Raw genomic sequence first — 18,398 nt, 5'->3', positions numbered from 1 at the left:
ACCTCTGTCACTTCTCCACCTCACCTCCACCCTTCTCTGTGTCTTGCCTAGGCCCTGAACATGGCAATCTCAGTAAAATAGCCTGGAATGATCTTGGCATGTGAACTTGTTTATTGCCTGGCTCAAATTGGTTAGGGCTGGGGCCAAAGATGTGGGTTTAAAGAGTTGGGCTTGGCCAAGTTTGGGGGTCAGGTGACCTAGGTTTTTAGTGCTGGCTCTGTCCCTGATTTGCTTTGCTGAGAATACTCAAGCTGGTCTATTTCCTAAATGAGATGCAATTTCTCTATTCAATGAGATGATTACATAAAACAATGCTAATAAGTCACCATATGCCCCTTGATGGTCAAGGAATACACAGCCTCCACTTTTGCATTTATTTGACACTTGTTATTTTCCCTGGGGTGATCTAGAGATGTGCAAAAATTTAATGCAATTAATTACTTACTCATCAAAAGGTTGGTGGTTTGAGCCCAACCAGAGGCAACTGGCCTGGCAATCTGCTTCTGAAATATCAGTCACTGAAAACCTTATGAAGCAAAGTTCTATTCTGACATTCATGGGGTTGCCATGAGTTAAAATGAACAACTAGTAAGTGACATGTCTTCTACAGGGAAAAGCTGATGAAACCATCTCTCTTTCTCCCAGAAGTAGCTCTTTCTCCCCACCAGCCTATTTCTCCACCCTGCGAGCCAAAGGAGGAATATGTCTAACTGTGAGCTTGGTCAAGGTCACCTTTGCTATTTAAGTCCCAGTCACCTTGCTATTTAAAACCTCAGTTCCTGCAGAAGCAGCTTGTTGAGGCTGAGAGAAGCAAATCCCTGTTCATTTAGGAGCCCACTTTGCGGTGGCTCTAAATTCCCCAGGATTAAGAGACCTCCAACACCAGCTTCCCACTGCCCTTTTCTCTAAATTCTCCCCTGAGGCCACTTTGGCAGATTGGAATGTTCAGCCCGCCCCCTTGGTGGCCCAGCTGGATAAGGACCCTCTCCAGGGAGGCTCTGGTGGCCATTGTATTTCCCAGAACTAATCCATGTTGACAATCCCTGGCCCAGTCATTTCCACGGAGCCTGAGTTCAGCAGCCTGGAAGACCCAGCTCCTCTAGACTTAGCCTGTGAAAGAACAGAGGAAGGTAACTCAGGAGGAACTAGACCAAAACGAAAGCAAATTGAAGATGCAGTGTGGTCCAGAGTTCTTAGAAAGTTCAAGCTGAAAGTGACCCTTAGCATCATCTTGATTCTAGAAAACTGAAGGTAGATACAGCATAAGACTTTCTCAAAGTCACACGATGTATTTGTGGTTAGATTAGTGCTAAGATGGGGACTACCCTTATTAATTTGTCTCATAGTCATTTTTTAACACCTTCCAAGTATCAAAACTGATGCTTCGAACTAATACTTGTGTTTGTTTAATAAATAGTTTTATAAACTTGTTCGTTTTAGTTGTTATTCTATGCATCCCTTAAAATCAATTTCAACCTATAGGGACTCTATACGACTTGAGTAGAGCTGCCCCATAGGATTTTCTTGGATGAAATCTTCATAAGTGAGCCCTAGTGGTAAAGTGGTCAGAATGCTGGGTTGCTAATCCTAAAGGTTGTTGGTTCAAGACCATCATCCTTTCTGTGGGACAAAAGATGGCTGTCGACTTGCATTAAAAATGCACATCGTTGGAAATCCTATAAGGTGAGTCTATCCTTTTCTATAGGGTTGCTGTGAGCCGGAATTGATTTAGCAGCCATGGATTTGGTTTGGTTTGGAGCATTACAGGAACAGATCATCAGATCTCTCTCCCTTAGAGCTACTAGGTATGTTCAAACTGCCAAACTTTCCGGTTAACAGTCAAGTATTTAACTGTTGTACCACCAGAGATCCTTTTATAAAAATATTTGTGAACATATTAAATCTCGTTTAATCCCTCCAGGAACCCTAAAAGTAGTTCCTATTATCCCCTATATAACAAATAAGAATGTTGAAAATCTAAGAAATTAAATAACATCTTCAGAGTCACACCACTAAGTAGCAGTTTAGGTTTAGCCCAAGCCGCCTGTCTTGTTCCCCATCTACTTTGTGTTGTTTTGTTGAAGATGACAAAATCCAAACAACCATTCAGTGCAGACATTGGGCAATCCAGGCCACACAGCAGGGAGGCCTCAGGCAGGGAACAGGAAAGGGGTCAGCCTCATCTCTGCCCTGGAATGACCCAATATACAGTTTCAGAGAGCATCATTTAGGTTACTTTCTATGAAAGGGGCCCTCAAGCCGTGTGAATCACAGAAGCAGCCCAGCCCTCTCCTGGCTGTGGAGCTTCAGCGAGGTATGTGTTCCAACCATTGAGTCAAGGCTGCTGCTCTGTGCAATGAAGATCCTAAGGCCCAGAATGGAGGCCTTGCCAGTGCCAGACGAAATGCGCCCAGCTGCTGCTGCTGCTGCCCCCCTCCCTCCACCTCTTCCCAAGATCATTCTGAGGGTAGTCCATGGGTCATGTGTCTAGACAGTCTGAGAATGGAGCTCGGCTTCTCAGGAGAAGTTTCCTGAATTCCTTCCACCTTCGGGAATGGAAACTGAACTAACAGGGAATTTGTTCTAATTATAGGGAAATGAGGAGAATTGAACAAGAGTTCCTCAAGGTTGTGCTCTTCTGTAGGGTTTCTCTTGCACTCTACATTTCTTTTGTGAGAAACCACAGAGCCTTGACCTTGTGCCAACCCCTGAGCTGGGCACTGGGGCAAAGAGAACAGTCGAGTTGCTTTGCCATTGAAAGTATAGTCATTAGGGCTGTCTACAAAAAACAGAAAAGGTCATCAAATAGGATACTTAGGGTGGAGGAAGATAAAGGCACACTGACAATTCCAAATCCAGTCCAGAGGTTAGTGGAAGCTTCTGGACAAAATACAATATGTGTTCTTCTCTCCTTTCTTCTCCCTGAACTGACTGTAAGATGAGACACTACTTCATTCAGGCAATCTCTCACTTCCTTAGGACACACTGATTATCATTCAGAATGTATTCACTCGGCAATTACGTATTGAGGGTAGAACAGAGAGCAAAAGAGATCACTTGTAGATTGTATGTCTATATTCTTCTATAAGAAGCCTTTGCACGTGTTTGACCCACCAAATCAACTTAGGGGTATTTATATGTGTTTGTGAGTGAATATGTATGTTCTCCAGCACTTTTCAAGTTTCTAAAGAAATTCTTCTCATTATTATATGCTGTCTAGGTAACTACAACTCATAGCAACCCTATAAACAACAGATCTGAATATGTATTCTTCTGGAATACCAAAACTCAAAGGCATGGATTCTTCCTTGTCGTCTTTAGTCATTGTTAAATGTTCAGATGCATAACAAATCATTGAAAAGACTATGGCTTGGATCAGGCATGCCTTAGTCTTTAAATTGATGCCCTTGCTCTTCAATACTTCTGAGAAGTCCCTGACAGCAGACTTTCCCAGTGTGATAGATCTTCTGACTTTTTGACATCTGGTAACAAAGGTATTGTTTATGGATCCAAGTAAAATGTAGTCACAGACAATTTCAATCTTGGTTTTGAGATTTAATCCATATTGAAAGCTATGGTTTTCTTATCTTCTATAGCAAGAGCCTGAAGTTCTCCTTATTTTCAGCAAGGAAGTCTGTGTCATCTGCATAGTTCAGATTGTTGATGAGTCTTCTTTTGAACCTGACGCCGCGTTCCTCTTAATAAAGTCAAGCTTCTTGTATGATGTATTCAGCACACAGATTGAATAGGTATGGAGAAAGGATATAGCCCTGATGCATACATTTCTTGATTTTAAACCATGCAGTATTCTTCTGCTCAGACAAATGCTTCTTGGTCTGGTCAAGTATAATGATTAAGAAGTTGGTTTCTGGATCAGACAGCCGAGTACAAATCCTGATTCTGTCACTGTGTAATCTTCACCAAGTTGTTGTTGTTGTTGTTAAGTGCTGTCATGTTAAATATGACTCATAGCAGCAAATCTGAACCCTGTCCTATCTTGCGCCATCCTTACAACCTCTGACACTCTCGAGGCCATTGCTACAGTCGCTGTGTCAATCCATATTTCTCTCTTTCACCAATGCTCCACCTTTCCAAGTTACTTAGCCTCAATTGGACTTGCCAAATTGGTATAATGATAGTTATTTGAGAAGCCTCTGTGCATTAAATGAAGTAATCCACATTCATTGCTTAGCCCTTTTCTATTAGAGTTATAAACACAGCCAGTAGCTGATGCTATTCTCAAAGGCCCTGAATACATAAAACAGTTCCTGGAATTAGTAGGCACTTTATACATGTCTTTGTTATACAGAGTTAATTAACACATATAACAAACCTATGAACAAAAGATGAAAAATTTGCCCTATTCTGAGGCTAGATTTCTCTTTGGGCAGGGATAGGAGGTAGATATGTGTGATTTTGAAGTATTAGTTGAAAAGAGTACCTGGCACTTTCTCACGGAGACCCTCCCCAAATCAGTGGAGCAGAGTGGTGACCAAGTGGGGCAAACCCAGAGTAAGAAGGTCCTGGAGCAAGTGATGACTGCCGTGGGTGCTCACTGTGTTGCACAGCAGCACAGGGGTCATCACCAGGCAGAGCGAAGTGCCATGAGGGACACCTCCTCCAGACAGGCTGCCTGAGAATCAGAGTTGTGACAGCATTGTCAGGGAACTCTCTTGTTACTGGAAGTATTGGAGGTTGGGCTGGGGATGGGATCGGGGGACTCTGTGAGACTTGAGAGCAGTGTGTTCTGAAAGTATATGATTAAAAAATTCCCTGGCCGAAGTCCATGTGAGCCTATTTGCAGGCAAAGGTTTGAGAACTCAGAGCAGGCAAGATCCTCTAACTTGCTCCTTACATCCATCTAGAAAATTTCCCCTTGTGGTCCCTGAGACCCTGTATTGGCACCAGCACTGCTCATTCTCAGCAGGAGTGAGCCGCATTTCCATTTGCTGACATGGATATTAAGTGGCATCCTATGTTTCTATGACTCTCGTCTACCTTTTCATCCGGAAATAATACCTGCGCATGCAATAGGAAGTCTACAGTACCAGATTTGGCAACAGTAAAAAAGGGGGTGGGAGGAAAAGGAATTCTCCTGTCTAGGATTCAAGGCTGTCCAGAGTCTTCCCTACTCATTCACTCCCAATTCTCATATCCCAGCTTCTTGCTGAAGCACAGAGTTAACCTTAACTCTTTCTTTCCTCAGTTCGGCTTCACTGCTCTAACAGTCCTTACTCCTGCATTCATCTTCTTTTGAACACTCCGCAAGCCGGGCCCACTCCTGGGATGTTTCCTTGCCTCTTACTACCTATAAATCCCATCTATATGGTGTGGCTCATCCAGGCTTTTCCTTCTATAGAAAGCTCTCAAAGATTCCTTCCTTGCATGGGTCTTTATGCCAGTTGTTGTTACATACCATCAAGTCAACTATGGCTCATAGTGACCCTGTGAACAATAGATTTAAACTTTGCTCTATCCTGCACCATCCTCATAATTTCTGCTTTGCTGGAGCCCACTGTGTTAATCGGTCTTGTTGAGGGTCTTCTGTTTCTCTGACCCTCTACCTTTCTAAGCATTATGTCTTTTTCCAAGGACTGGTCCCTCCAGACAATATGCTCAAAGCATATTGACGTTTCAGAGACAAGAAGGTTCCTCCAAGACAGGTCTGTTTGTTTTTTCTTAGTACATGGAATATTCAGTATTCTTCACCAACACCACAGATTAAAGGCACCAATTATTCTTCAATCTTCTTTATTTATTGTCCAACTTTCAGATGTAAATTAAGCTAGTGGAAATATCATGGCTTAGAGCAGGTACATCTAAATCTTTACATTGATAGTCTTGCTCTTTAACACTTTAAACTTTCCCAGTGCAGTACGTTTCCTGATTTCCTAATTGCTAGTACCAAGGGTGTTGATTATGGATCCAAGTAAAATGAAGTTGTTAACAGTTTCAGTCTTTTTTATATCTAATCATGATGTTGACTATTTGTCCAGTGGTAAGAATCTTTGTTTTCTTGACATTGAGATGCAATCCATATTGAAGGCTGTATTCTTTGATCTTCTGCAACAAGTACTTCAAGTCCTTCTCTTTCAGCAAGAAAGGTTGTGTCATCTGCATAACACAGGCTATTGATGAGTCTTTCTTCAATCTTGATGCCACATTCTTCTTTACAGATGACAGCTTCTCTAATAATTTGCTCAGCTTACAGATTGAATAGGTATGGAGAGAGAAAGATGCACTCCCTTCTTACGTTCAAACCATGTCATGTTCCCTTGCTCTGTTCTCACAACAGCCTCTTGGCCTATGTACAGGTTTTGATGAGCACAATTAAGTACTCTGGAGCTCCCATTTTTTTTCATTGTTTGTTTCTCCTTGATGACAATGAGAGAAAGAGGGAAACAATAGGGGTACTGATATAGAAGTCACTCAATAAATGCTGATAGAAGGACTACTGATAGAAATTCCAGAAATGTGAAACTGTAATATCAGTATCTATAGATTCTCCTCTCTCTATTCCAAAGACAATTTAGTGTCCAGGTTCTGGAATGTGGCTATAGGGATTATGACACCTGGAGAACAGAGTCAGGTGGCCAGAATTTGGAAGACAGACTAGTTATGGACTCCATACCAACCTTCGTTCTTCTACACCTAACTAAGTCATGCCCAGCCTTGTCTACATAAAAATTCTGAATGAAACAAAAACATCAAAAAACAAGACCAATGTCACTGTTATGTTTATTTCAATTCCATTCTAAGGAGTAATGGAGATCTTACATTGAGTATCTATTGTTGTTGCTATGTGCTGTCGAGTCATTTGCGACTCATAGTGACCCTACGTACAACAGCCCTAAACTCTGCTCTATCCTGTGCTAATCACATTGCCTCTGACACACCCATCCCGATTACCCCAGTCACTGGATCAATCCACCTCATAGAGGGCCTTCCCCTCCTGCGCCGACCCTCCACCCTCCCAAGCATGATGTCCCTCTCCAAGGACCGGTCCTTCCTTACAACATGTCCAAAGTATATTAGATGGAGCCTCAGAATCCTTGCCTCCATGGAGCCACCTGGTTTAACCCTTTCCAGGGTGAATCTGTTTGTTTTCTTGGCAGTCCATGGTACATTCAATACTCTTCTCCAGCACCACAGCTCAAAGGCATCAATTCTCCTTCTATCCTCCTTAGTCATCGTTCAACTTTCTGATGCATAACAAGTGATCACAAAGACCATGGCCTGTATCAGATGCACCTTAGTCTCCAGAGAGACACCATTGCTCTTCAGTACTTTGGAGAGGTCCCTAACAGCAGACTTTCCCATGGCAATACGTCTTTTAATTTCCTGGCTATTGGTGCCAAGAGTATCTACAGCTATCATATTTTTACGAGACTGCCTTCTGTCTTCTTGAGTAAATAGCTGTTAGATTCAAACCTCCAACCTCCATTAATTGTTCAATATATAATGCCCTACACCACCAGGGATCTTTGTTAATATATGTTGTTACTGGTTATGTACCACTGAATCAGCACCAACTCACAGCGGACCTTCTAGCCGGTTTTTAGAGACAGTAAATAGCAAGGTTGGAGACTTCTATCTTTCACTCACAAAGCAGCCAGTGGACTTGCACCAGGTGCCCTAGGTTTGACTGCAACCCCTTACCATTATAGGATAAACCTAATCCCATACTTTTGTGGTGTTTTTATGTCAGCAAGCTTCACCACTAACTTGAAGGCTGTGCACCTCTGGAGGTTCAAATCTACCAGCAGATCCTCCGAAGAAAGAGAGGCAATAGCCTCCCACTTAGATTTACAGCCTCACACATGCCTCTGGAAACTCTACGAACTTGGAGAAATGACAGTAGTTATAGAAAGGCATTAGGTCTTTTGTTCATAGAGTCATGAGTCCTGCTCGATTCAACGGCAATCAACAACAACAACCTGATGGAGGGTCAGAATGAATTCAATGACAGTGCGTGAAGGAGGATACAAAGAGGAGCTCTGTGTATAGTCCTTCATGGACATTTATCATTTCAACAGATGTTGATGGGGAGGTTCTGACGTGTGCTTTCCCGCCAGAGCTCAGTCTCCAAAAAGCTGTTTGATTTGGGGCAAATTCTATGCTTGGGCCTCAGTTTCCTTGTTTGGAAAATGAAAGCGTTGTTTCTAGTGCTCTGTTGGTAGCATTCTCTCTGATCTCTTAACTTTGCTTTGGTTTTGCTGAGAACCCATTTGCATGTCTACTTTTCAAGATGAGGGAACAAAGCCCCAGTGTTTGTGTGGAACCCATTCTGTGAACAGCCTCAGTCCCACAGTTCGAGAGACCCGCTCATATTCCACAGAACAGAAAAGCAGAACTCAGCGAGGGTCCACTGTGCCCGGCGCCTTTCTGGAAAGTGCTCGCAGAGTCTGAATTCCCAGCCCACATGCTGGAGCAAGCCATCCGCCCTTTGAAATTTAAGAAAGCTGCAGGAACAGCCATTTACCTGTCACATGGTTTTTATAATTTCCCTGGCACCTTAGCTAATCATTGAAGTGGGTTTTGGCGGGCAGCAGGGCCAACTCCAGGTCTCACGCGGATGTAATGTGCCGCAGCTCTGGAGGAGAGAGAAAATTGAAGCCAGGACCTTACAGCGCCCCCTCCTGAGTATGTCCAGCCACAGGGATCTGCTCATGAATTTTGTGGGCTTGGCTGAAGCATTGGAAGTAAGCTGAGGAGAAGTAGAGTAAAACAGATGATGATTTTGAAAATGGAATCAGCGCACATCTGCGAGACTGGTCTTGTGACAGAAACATCCTTGAATAGCAGACAGGGTGGGCAGTAAACTGAGGAAGGGTTAGAAGATAACTGACCAACTCAGGACCCATGTGTGATGTGAAGAACATTGATGTCTCTGTAATTTCCAAAACTGTACTTATTTATTCCTTCTCGCAACAAAAATTAGTATGTGTTATACCAGTCACCAGAGATAGCAGTAAAGATGTAAACTCATTGCTTTGTTGTTATTGTGTGCCTGAACTGGATTCACCCATAGCTGACTCTCCTAAAGGCTGTCAGAGGCAGTGAATTACCTGGGAGATTGTCCATCCTTCTCCCAGGGAGCAAGCTGGTGCATTTGAACGGAATGGCTTTGTGATTGTAGCACAGCTTCTTATCACTAGGCCACCATAAACTAAAGAGATAAGTATTGTAGCTCCAACTGTGGACTCAAAAGCCTAACTTCGAATAGTCAGGAAGGTTCTTGGAGGTGGTGGCTTCCAGAAGAGGTAGTGAAGGGACGAAGAGCTTGGACTTCAGACCACCAAACAGGTTCAATCTTACACTTTTGTTTTCTCACCAATAAAATTAGTTAAATCTGAAGTGTACCTAGTTCAAAGTGAAATTTCCAGAAAATATTGGTGAAGTACTGGGGATATTAGGAAGTGTAGCTGTCTTCTTAGTCCTTCTCAGTTCCTGAGTGAACTCCTTCCCCACTGAGCTTGGAGCCACTATAGGACTCACAAAAGAACCTCAAATTTTGGAGGCCTGGTGACCTGTTTGCCCAGAACCTTTCGAGAGCATCAGTACACAGGCTTCTCCAGCCCCAGGGGCCCTGTAGTGTGAATTGCTAAGAGCCAAGAAACTCCCCTCTCAGGCTCACACCTCTAGAACTTTAGGTGTTGGCCAAGTTCGGCTGTGGGAAGGGAAGGCAAGTGCTGTGTCAGCTGGATTTGGTGGGGAAATGGATCTCCAGGGTGGAAAAGGAAAATAAAGAATATGATTTCTGCTGTGGCTTGCTATCAGAGAGATACAATCTCTAAAGCCTTCTCCAACCACCCCCCAGCCCCCACTACCACCACCAAGGCTTTGCTGGAGAACTATTGTTGTTGTTGTTGTCATGTGTCATTGAGTCACCTGCGACTTATCATAGCGAACTTACATACATTAGCTCTGCAACCTGCCCTATCCTGAGTCCATCTCCTCATCTCTAACAGACCTAATCCCATTTGTCCAGTCACTAAATCAATCCATTTTATCCTGGGTCTTTCTCTCATGTCCCTCCACTCTTCCAAGTATAATGTCCTTCTCCAAGGACTGGTCCCTCCTGGCCATATGCCCAAAGTATGTGAGAAAAAGCCTCAAAATCCTTGCCTTCAGGGAGCAGTCTGGTTTTACCTTCTCCAGGACAGACCTATTTGTTCTCCTGGCAGCCCACGGTTTACTCAGCACTCTTCTCCAGCACCACAACTCAAAGGCATCAATCCTTCTTCTATAATCCTTAGTTATTGTCAAGCTCTTGGGTAAATACTAAGTAATTGCAAAAACCATGGCCTGGATCAGGCACCCCTTAGTTTCCAGACTGAGATCGTTGCTTTTTGATACTTTAGAGAGGTCTGTCCCTGATAGCAAACTTTCCCAATGCAATTAGTCTTTTGGTTTCCTGACTGCTCATGCCAAGAATATTGATTGTGGACTCAAGTAAGAGGAAGTTATCAACAATCTCAATCTCTTCTCCATCCACCATAAGCTGCTAATTGGCCCAGTGGTGAGAATCTTTGTTTTCTTGATGTTGAAGTTCAATCCATATTGAAGACTGCAGTCTTTGATCTTCTGCAGCAAATATTTGAGTCCTCTTCAGTTTCAGCAAGCAAGATTTTGTCATCTGTGTAATGCAGGTTGTTGATGAGTCTTCCTCCAATCCTGATGCCATATTCCTCCTCATAAAGTTCAGCCTCTCGAATGATCTGTTCTGCATATAGATTGAAAAGGTATGGATAGGATGCATCCCTGATGCACACCTTTCCTGATCCTGAACTATGCAGTGTTTTCCATGCTCTGTTCTTCTGACTACTGCTTTCTGGCCCAAGTATAGGTTTCACGTGAGCACAATTAGGCATTCCAGGATCCCTATTCTTCTTAAGGTTAGCCACAGTTTGTTGTGGTCCACACAGTCAAATTCCTTTGCATAGTCAATGAAACAAAGATAGACATTCTTCTCGTACTCTCTGCTTTCAGCCAAGATCCATCTAATGTTGGGTATGATGTCCCTAGTACCATGACCTCTTCTAAACTCAGCTTACACACCTGGCAGTTCTCTGTTGACGTGCTGTTCCAATAATTCCTGGATAATCTTCAGCAGTATCTAGGCTCCAAAATATGGTCCTGCAAAGACCTGCCTCTTCTAGGAAGCCTACAGAGATGACTTTGGCATCTTATGAATCCTAATTTCTCCATCCCATGGACTTCAGTGTGGCTTTCCCCTCATGTTCTGAGTATTTGTAGCATATCCTGTTTTACACAGCTTACTGGAAGTTGCATCCACTTCCTAAACAACATGCCTCCGGAAGCTCTATGAACTTTGATAAATGTCAATAGTTGCAGGCCTTTTGTACATAGTGTCACTATGAGTCATGTTCGACTTGAAGGCAATCAACATTTTTACTCAGTCTATACATGTTCTATTTTACATAGGGTTTTCAAAGGTCTGCTATTTCAGAAGTGGATGGCCAATACTTCTTCTTAGTCTGTCTTAATATGAATGCTCAGATTTAGAACAGTATTTGACAGACAAGCATTTTATGGAAAAGAGCAGATTAATATATCCCCAACTACAGAAATAGCCAATAGTTTCAGTGTTGTACCCACCCCTTGGAGGCAAGGATTCTGAAGCTTTGACTGACATACTTTAGACATGTTGCAAAGAGGGACAAGTCTTTGTGGAGGGACATCATGCTTGGGAGAGTGGAGAGGCAGTGCAGGAGAGGAAGACCCTCTATGAGATGGATTGATTCAGTAACTGGGGTATGGGAGTAGGTGTGTCAGAGACAATAAGATTGGCACAGGATAGAGCAGGGTTTAGGGCTATTATACATAGGTTCACTATGAGTCGCAGGTGACTGGATGGCACACAACAACAACAAGAACATACCAGGAAACACAACAGAGGAGAAAAATACCCATTTATTGAGTTCATACTGTATTTCTTACCTTGGACTAAGCACTCTTATATACACATCATTATGCATAAACCTTACTACAGCTCTCCAGAATAAGGGACACTATTTTCAATTTACAAATAAAGAAACTGAGGTAGATAAAATTTCTGGATTAGAAACTATCTATTGATGGTATACTAATTGACACATTTCAACAAACGGATGCAGCCCTGTATGTGCTCACCAGGCTATGCCAAGAAATTTGAAAGACTGCCTGGCCCACTGCCTACAGATATATATTTGTTTCCATTCCCAAAAAAAGTGAGCCAACAGAATGTGGAAATTATTGAACAATATTGTTAATAGCACATACAAGTAAAATCTCCTGAAGATTATTCAAAACTGAACTGCCATAGATTTAGGCCGGAATTAGAAGAGGTACCAGTGATTTCACTGCCAATCTCAGATGGATCTTGGCAGAAAGCAGAGAATACCCAGAGAATGTCTGTGTTTTATTGACTCTGCAAAGGCATTTGACTGTATGGAGCATAACGAATTAATGCTTAACATTAAGAAGAAGAGAATCCCAGGAACTTATTTGTGCTCATCTGAAACCTATATTCAGACCAGCAAGCTGTTATTTAAACAGGGCAGGGAACCATTGCATGGTTTAAAATGAAAAAAGAAAAGAAAAAAAAGCGTGTGTCAGAATCTTACCCTCTCTATGCTTATTTAACCTCTATGTAGAAGAATCATTTGAGAAGCTTGACTTTATGAAGAAGAATATAGCTTCAGGATTGGAGGAAGACTCATCAATAACCTGAGTTATACAGATGACACAACCTTGTTTGCTGAAAGTGATGAAGACTTGAAGTGCTTGCTGCAAAAGATCAAGGACTACAGCCTTTAGTATGAATTACATCTCAACATCAAGAAAACCTTACCACTGGGCCAATTAGCAACACTGTGATAGATGGAGAAAAGACAGACATTGTTAAGTATTTCATCTGACTCAGATCCACAATCAACAACCCTGGCACCAGAGGTCAGGAAATCAAAAGACATGACCTCTTGAAAGTTGAAGTGAAGGGCAAGGATGTCAGTTTAAAGACTAAAGTGTGCTTGATCCAAGCCTTGGTCCTTAAACTATATGCTATGCTTATGAGAGTTGGACAGTGAATAAAGCCAACAGAAGAAGAATCAATGGCTTTGAGTTGTGGTGCTGGAGAAGAACACTGAATATCCCATAGATTGCCAAAAGAGCAAGCAAATATCTTAGAGAGAGTGCAGCCAAGATGCTCCTTAGAAGGAAGGATGGTGAAACTTCATCTCATAGACTTTGAACATGTTGCTAGGAGGAGCCAGTCCTTGAAGGACATCATGCTCAGAAAGTGGAGGGCTGGTGAAGGAGGGGGAAATCCTCAGTGAGGTAGTTTGACACAGTGACACAGTGACTGTAACAATGGCTTTAGTGTGGCAGAGAGGATGAGGATGGAACAGGATAGGGCAGGGCTGAGATCGAATGTTCTTAGTGCTGCTATGAGTAGTACTTGACTTAGTGGCACCTAACAATAACACTGACTCTGAAAATTATCTAAACCACATCTTTCAAGACCATCAAAGCAATATTCTCCATGGGGGAAATGTTCATATATTTGAGAAATGCTGCTTCTGACATATCCTTCTTAAATTTCACAACCAACAGTAGCATTTTCAAGGCTCTTGGAAGTCCTGCAGGAAAGCTCCTGCTTTACTTTAGTTAAGCCAGCAGTCCCTGAGGGGCATTTCAGGCCTTTATACATACCAGCATCCCCAAGACCCCTGCTCGTGCACTTTGGGAAATGCTTTCTTTGAATTGTTTCTCTTTATTGCTGTTAAGCCAAAACTGATCCATTGCTGACCCTCCAGCAGGATTCTTAAGCTGTAAGTCACTAGACCGTGATTTCCCATCTTTCTCCCGCAGAGCCACTGATGGATTTGAACTGCCAGAGGGCCAGACCTTTGGGTTAGCAGTGAAACTATCTACTGACTATAACCTCCAGTGCTTCCTGTGCCTAAAAAAGATATTACTAGAGGAGCTCTGGTGGCCTAGTGGCAAGAAGCTGCCCTGCAATCTTGAATGCACGTGGTTTGAATCCACCAGGGTCTCTAAGGAAGAAGATGGGCAATCTCCTTCCATGAGATTAACTGTCTGAAAAACTGCTGGAGGGTCAGCTATGGGACACTTTCGACTTGATGGCAAACAACAACAGAGTGAAAGTATTCAGGAACAATCTCTCTGTGTTGTTGTTTATGATGGTGATGGTGTTGTACCATTGAGTCAGAACTAACCTATAGCTGACACCCCGATGAATTTTCAGAGGCAGTTAATCTCAAGTCAAGCGATTGCCCATCTTTCTCTGGCAGAGCAATCAGTGCCCTCAAACTGTGTGCCTTCTGGATTACAGTGCAGCTTCTTGCCATTAGGCCACCAGAGGAAAAGTAGATCTATTCCATTTGTCCAGACTGAGTCGTCATATTGAGTATATGCTACAAAGCTAGCCCAATCATTTCTTTGCTTAAACACTTTCTAAAAAACTTAGAGAAAAAAAAAAATCCATCCTCCTTCCCCTGGTCTGTTCCTGTTGTTTGTAGAATGGAATTATTCAGGAACAACCTATCTGAGAAACTTAAAGTGAGGCTTGAAAGTTTGATTATTTGTGCATAAGATGAGGAATTGCAGCTGAAAAACCACCAGTTTGAATCTACTACATATTTTAAGGGACGGGGGGAAGATGAGAAATCTCCTTCTGTAAAGATTTAAAGCCTCTTAAAATCAATAGAGGCAACCCTGGTGGTATAGTCAGTGATGAATTGCTCTGCTAACTCAAAGGCAATGATTCTCTAGTGATCCAAATCAACCAGAGGCTCTAAGGGAGAAAGTTGAGCCAACACCTCCCATACAATTTACTATCTCAAAAGCCTAGTGAGAGGTAAACTATGAGTTGGTTCCAACTCAACAACAATGAGATAGTTGAGAAATCCCATTGATATGATCACCATGAGTTGGAAACTACTTGATGGCAACGGGTCTAATTGGAAGGTAAGTTCAAGGGAAGGACATGTGAGTTGAGAAGAAGAGAATAAGCAAAGTTCTAGAGCATAATAGTCAGAAGGAGACAGCAGCTCCATCTGCAAACCAACATCTTAACCTGTTACTGGAGAACCATTCAAAGGGCACATCCTTAACCCCTGAGGGAGAGACTGGGAGTGGATCCCAGCTGAGAGTTTATTCAGGCCTCCTGGTGATTCTACTGTGTGGTTAGTATTGAGCACCATTGGCCTATATTCTCATTATCATAATTGCTCTTTGTTACCATAAGAGAAATGGTTTTACTACACTTTGGTTGGACAATGGTTCAGAGGAGACTTTTGGTCAGCACTAAGAAGAGAGGCTTGGGGGCACGTGCTGGGCTACTAACTAAAAGGTCAGTGGTTCAATCCAACAGCCCCTCTACAACCCAATGGAGAGCTGATGGTGGTCGGTTGAGTTTAGCTTAGGACTCACAGGAGACAAGCTGCAGAGCTGGGACTCCTACCCAGCTGCAACTGAAATCTCCTCCCCGGACACCAGACTCCATCTCTGTAGGGGGAGGAGCTCCTGGATTGGAGGACTGAGCTGTCTGAGATGTTGCTGAGAGAGCTGTCTGCCTCAGCCCCAGAGACGGCCTTAATTGGCTCATTAATAGCTGTGATTAGCGGGAATGGAGAAGCCTTTATCTTTGAAGTCCCTGGACTGTGCTAAAGGATCATGCAGGGAGCTTGCTGTGGCTAATTAAAGCTGAGTTGTGTTTCCTGTCGAGGGCCCAGAGTGTTAATGGCTTCAAGGGAGAAAAATTACACTTCAATTTCCATTCAGGGGTAATGGATAGAACCAGCAGAACGAAGATGGGATGAAGGGGCCTTTTAAAGGGGCAGGGCCCCAGGGTTGGAGGCAGAGCTCTAGGTTCCTTCTGAAGTATGTGACCAAAGAAGAAATGCTGGTTGGGGGAGGAGAAGTTAGGGGCCTCGGTTCCCCAAGGTGGCAACCCCCAGGGCTGGACACCAGCTTCATTATTGCTGTTATTACCCCGGATTCTGATCACATTTACTCAAGTGGGTGCGAACTGGAATTGGTGAGGGATGCCCAGGTAACAGCATAGGATGCCAATTTATTGTTAGTTGCTGTTGTTGTGTTACTGTCTGCCATTGAGTCAGAACTGACAGATAGCTGACTACTTCGATGTGCTTTCAGAGACAGTAAATGACACTGGAGGAGATTACCCATCCTCCTTCTCCTGCAGAGCAGTTGGTGGATTAGAACTGCATACCTTTGAGGCTACAGCACAGCTTCTTACCAATAGGTCACGAGCACTCCTGAATTTATTAGTATACAACAACACAACATACTAAAATGCCAGATTTAGAGTTGAATATTGAACTTTATCAAATAGAACACCCTCAATAAGTCTTCTGAAAATAAACAAGACACAGCTAATTTAAATTGCTGACTTGCTCAGAGACGCATGCATGTCAACAAAGGATCCAGCGTTAGTGTTCTGTTAGCTGCCCTTAAGCTAATTCTCTTTTTTAAAATCCTTTTCTGATTAATTTTAATGAAATTTACAGACTTTGGATTTCCGTTCATTCATTGTTGCACTCTTCTCCCTGCCCACCCTCCCCTCAGTACACTCTTCTATTTGAAAAGTAGAAGAAAAGTTCCCCCATTGTTTCACAATCCCTCCTCCAAGGTCCACTCCACTATGCAGCCTTCACTCTGGACTCCTGTCATGACAATAATACCTAATCACATATCCCTTTTAAACAGTTTTCTCCTCATCTGTTTCAATGCAGTATACATTATTTATCCCATCTTTCTCAGTCTCCCCCTCAAACCCAGTGTCAGTCCTGTTTTACATAGTATTTGTCCCTTTGTGACTGAGATATTTCACTTAGCATAATGTCATCCAGGGTCACCCATTTTGAATAATACTGCATGAGTTCCTTGTTTTTCAGTGCAGTGTAGTATTCCATTGTGTGAATATATCACAGCTTCTCTATCCATTCATTTGTTGAGCACTCCGGTTGTTTCCAACTCCTTGCTATTGTGAACAAAGCCACAAGGTGACCACACGGATGCAGAATAGAACTGTCCCAAGAAGCTGGGGAATTCTGGTAGCCTAATGGTTAGGAAGCTGTGCTGAAATCCCAAAGGTATGCTGTTTGAATCCACTAGCTGCTCTGATCTCATCCCATGCAATTTACCACCTCTGAAAACCCACTGCAGGGACGCCTATGGATTGGTTCCTACTAACACAACACAACAGCAGGGGCCTTGAAAGGCTTTAACTTTTTGGAAGCTGATAATGTGACTTGTTTTACAATATGCCTAAGTGTGTGCAAACCACTATGCTTTCAATTAGTAGCCCTTTTCTTAACTATTGGCATAACGCATGGATCCCTGAGCCTAGATACAGCTGATCCTGAATCCTTGGCTCTTAACTCCTGTTCTCACTGCTGTTCTTAAGGTGTTAGAACATTGACCTATTTTGTGCCAGCCTCATGCTCTCTGTCATGCTTGAGCCAATTGTTAGAGTCACTGTGTCAATCCTTTTCTTTGTGAAGCATCCTCTCTTGTGACGACTGTTGTTGTTGTTGCCATAGAGTGGGAACCAACCCATAGCTTACCCTCAGTAGGTTTTTCCAAAGGCAGTAAATAGCATGGGGAGAGATTGTCCATCCTACTCCCAGAGTGGCTGGTGGAATTAAACCACATGCCTTTGGAGTTGCAGCAGAGCTCTTTAACACTTGGCCACCCTAGTACAGCCAAATCTCTCTAATCCTTGAACTTTCTTTATTGGGACCTAGTCCTTTTAAGCAAAGGATGCTAACTCCTGCCCAGTCCCTCTACTAGTGATGAGACCTAGGAATGACCTACTTCTTAACCTTTTTCCTGCCCTGCCCTACCTGTCTTCAAGCAGAATCTTTCCTGAAGACACATTGTGGTTGGGAGGTGGTGTTACCAGAGACTTCAACTGTGTGTCATGTATTGCCACCATGACAATACTTCTGAACCAGAGATCAGGATATTCTTTGAAATGGTCTATGATTATTTGATTAATATATATTCCTGTGCAAAGTTTGATCAAAGCAGCCAATTCATAGAAAGATACATACATCACCTTTACTGAAAAGAGTTGTTGTTATGTGCGGTCGAGTCGTTTGCGACTCATAGCGACCCTATGTACAACAGCCCTAAACCCTGCTCTATCGTGTGCCAATTGCACTGCCTCTGATACACCCATCCTGATTACTCCAGTCACTGAATCAATCCACTTCATAAAGGGTCTTCCCCACTTGCTCTATTCATCCACCCTCCCAAGCATGATGTCCCTCTCCAAGGACCTGTCCCTCCTTACAACATGTCCAAAGTATGCCAGATGAAGCCCCAGAATCCTTGCCTCCAAG

The sequence above is a fragment of the Elephantulus edwardii genome, unplaced genomic scaffold (genome assembly GCF_000299155.1).
Source record: "Elephantulus edwardii isolate Elephantulus edwardi_28Jun2011 unplaced genomic scaffold, EleEdw1.0 scaffold00005, whole genome shotgun sequence".
In the NCBI taxonomy this organism is placed as follows: domain Eukaryota; kingdom Metazoa; phylum Chordata; class Mammalia; order Macroscelidea; family Macroscelididae; genus Elephantulus; species Elephantulus edwardii.
The sequence above is the reverse complement of the archived record's forward strand: the minus strand, read 5'-3'. Positions refer to the sequence as shown.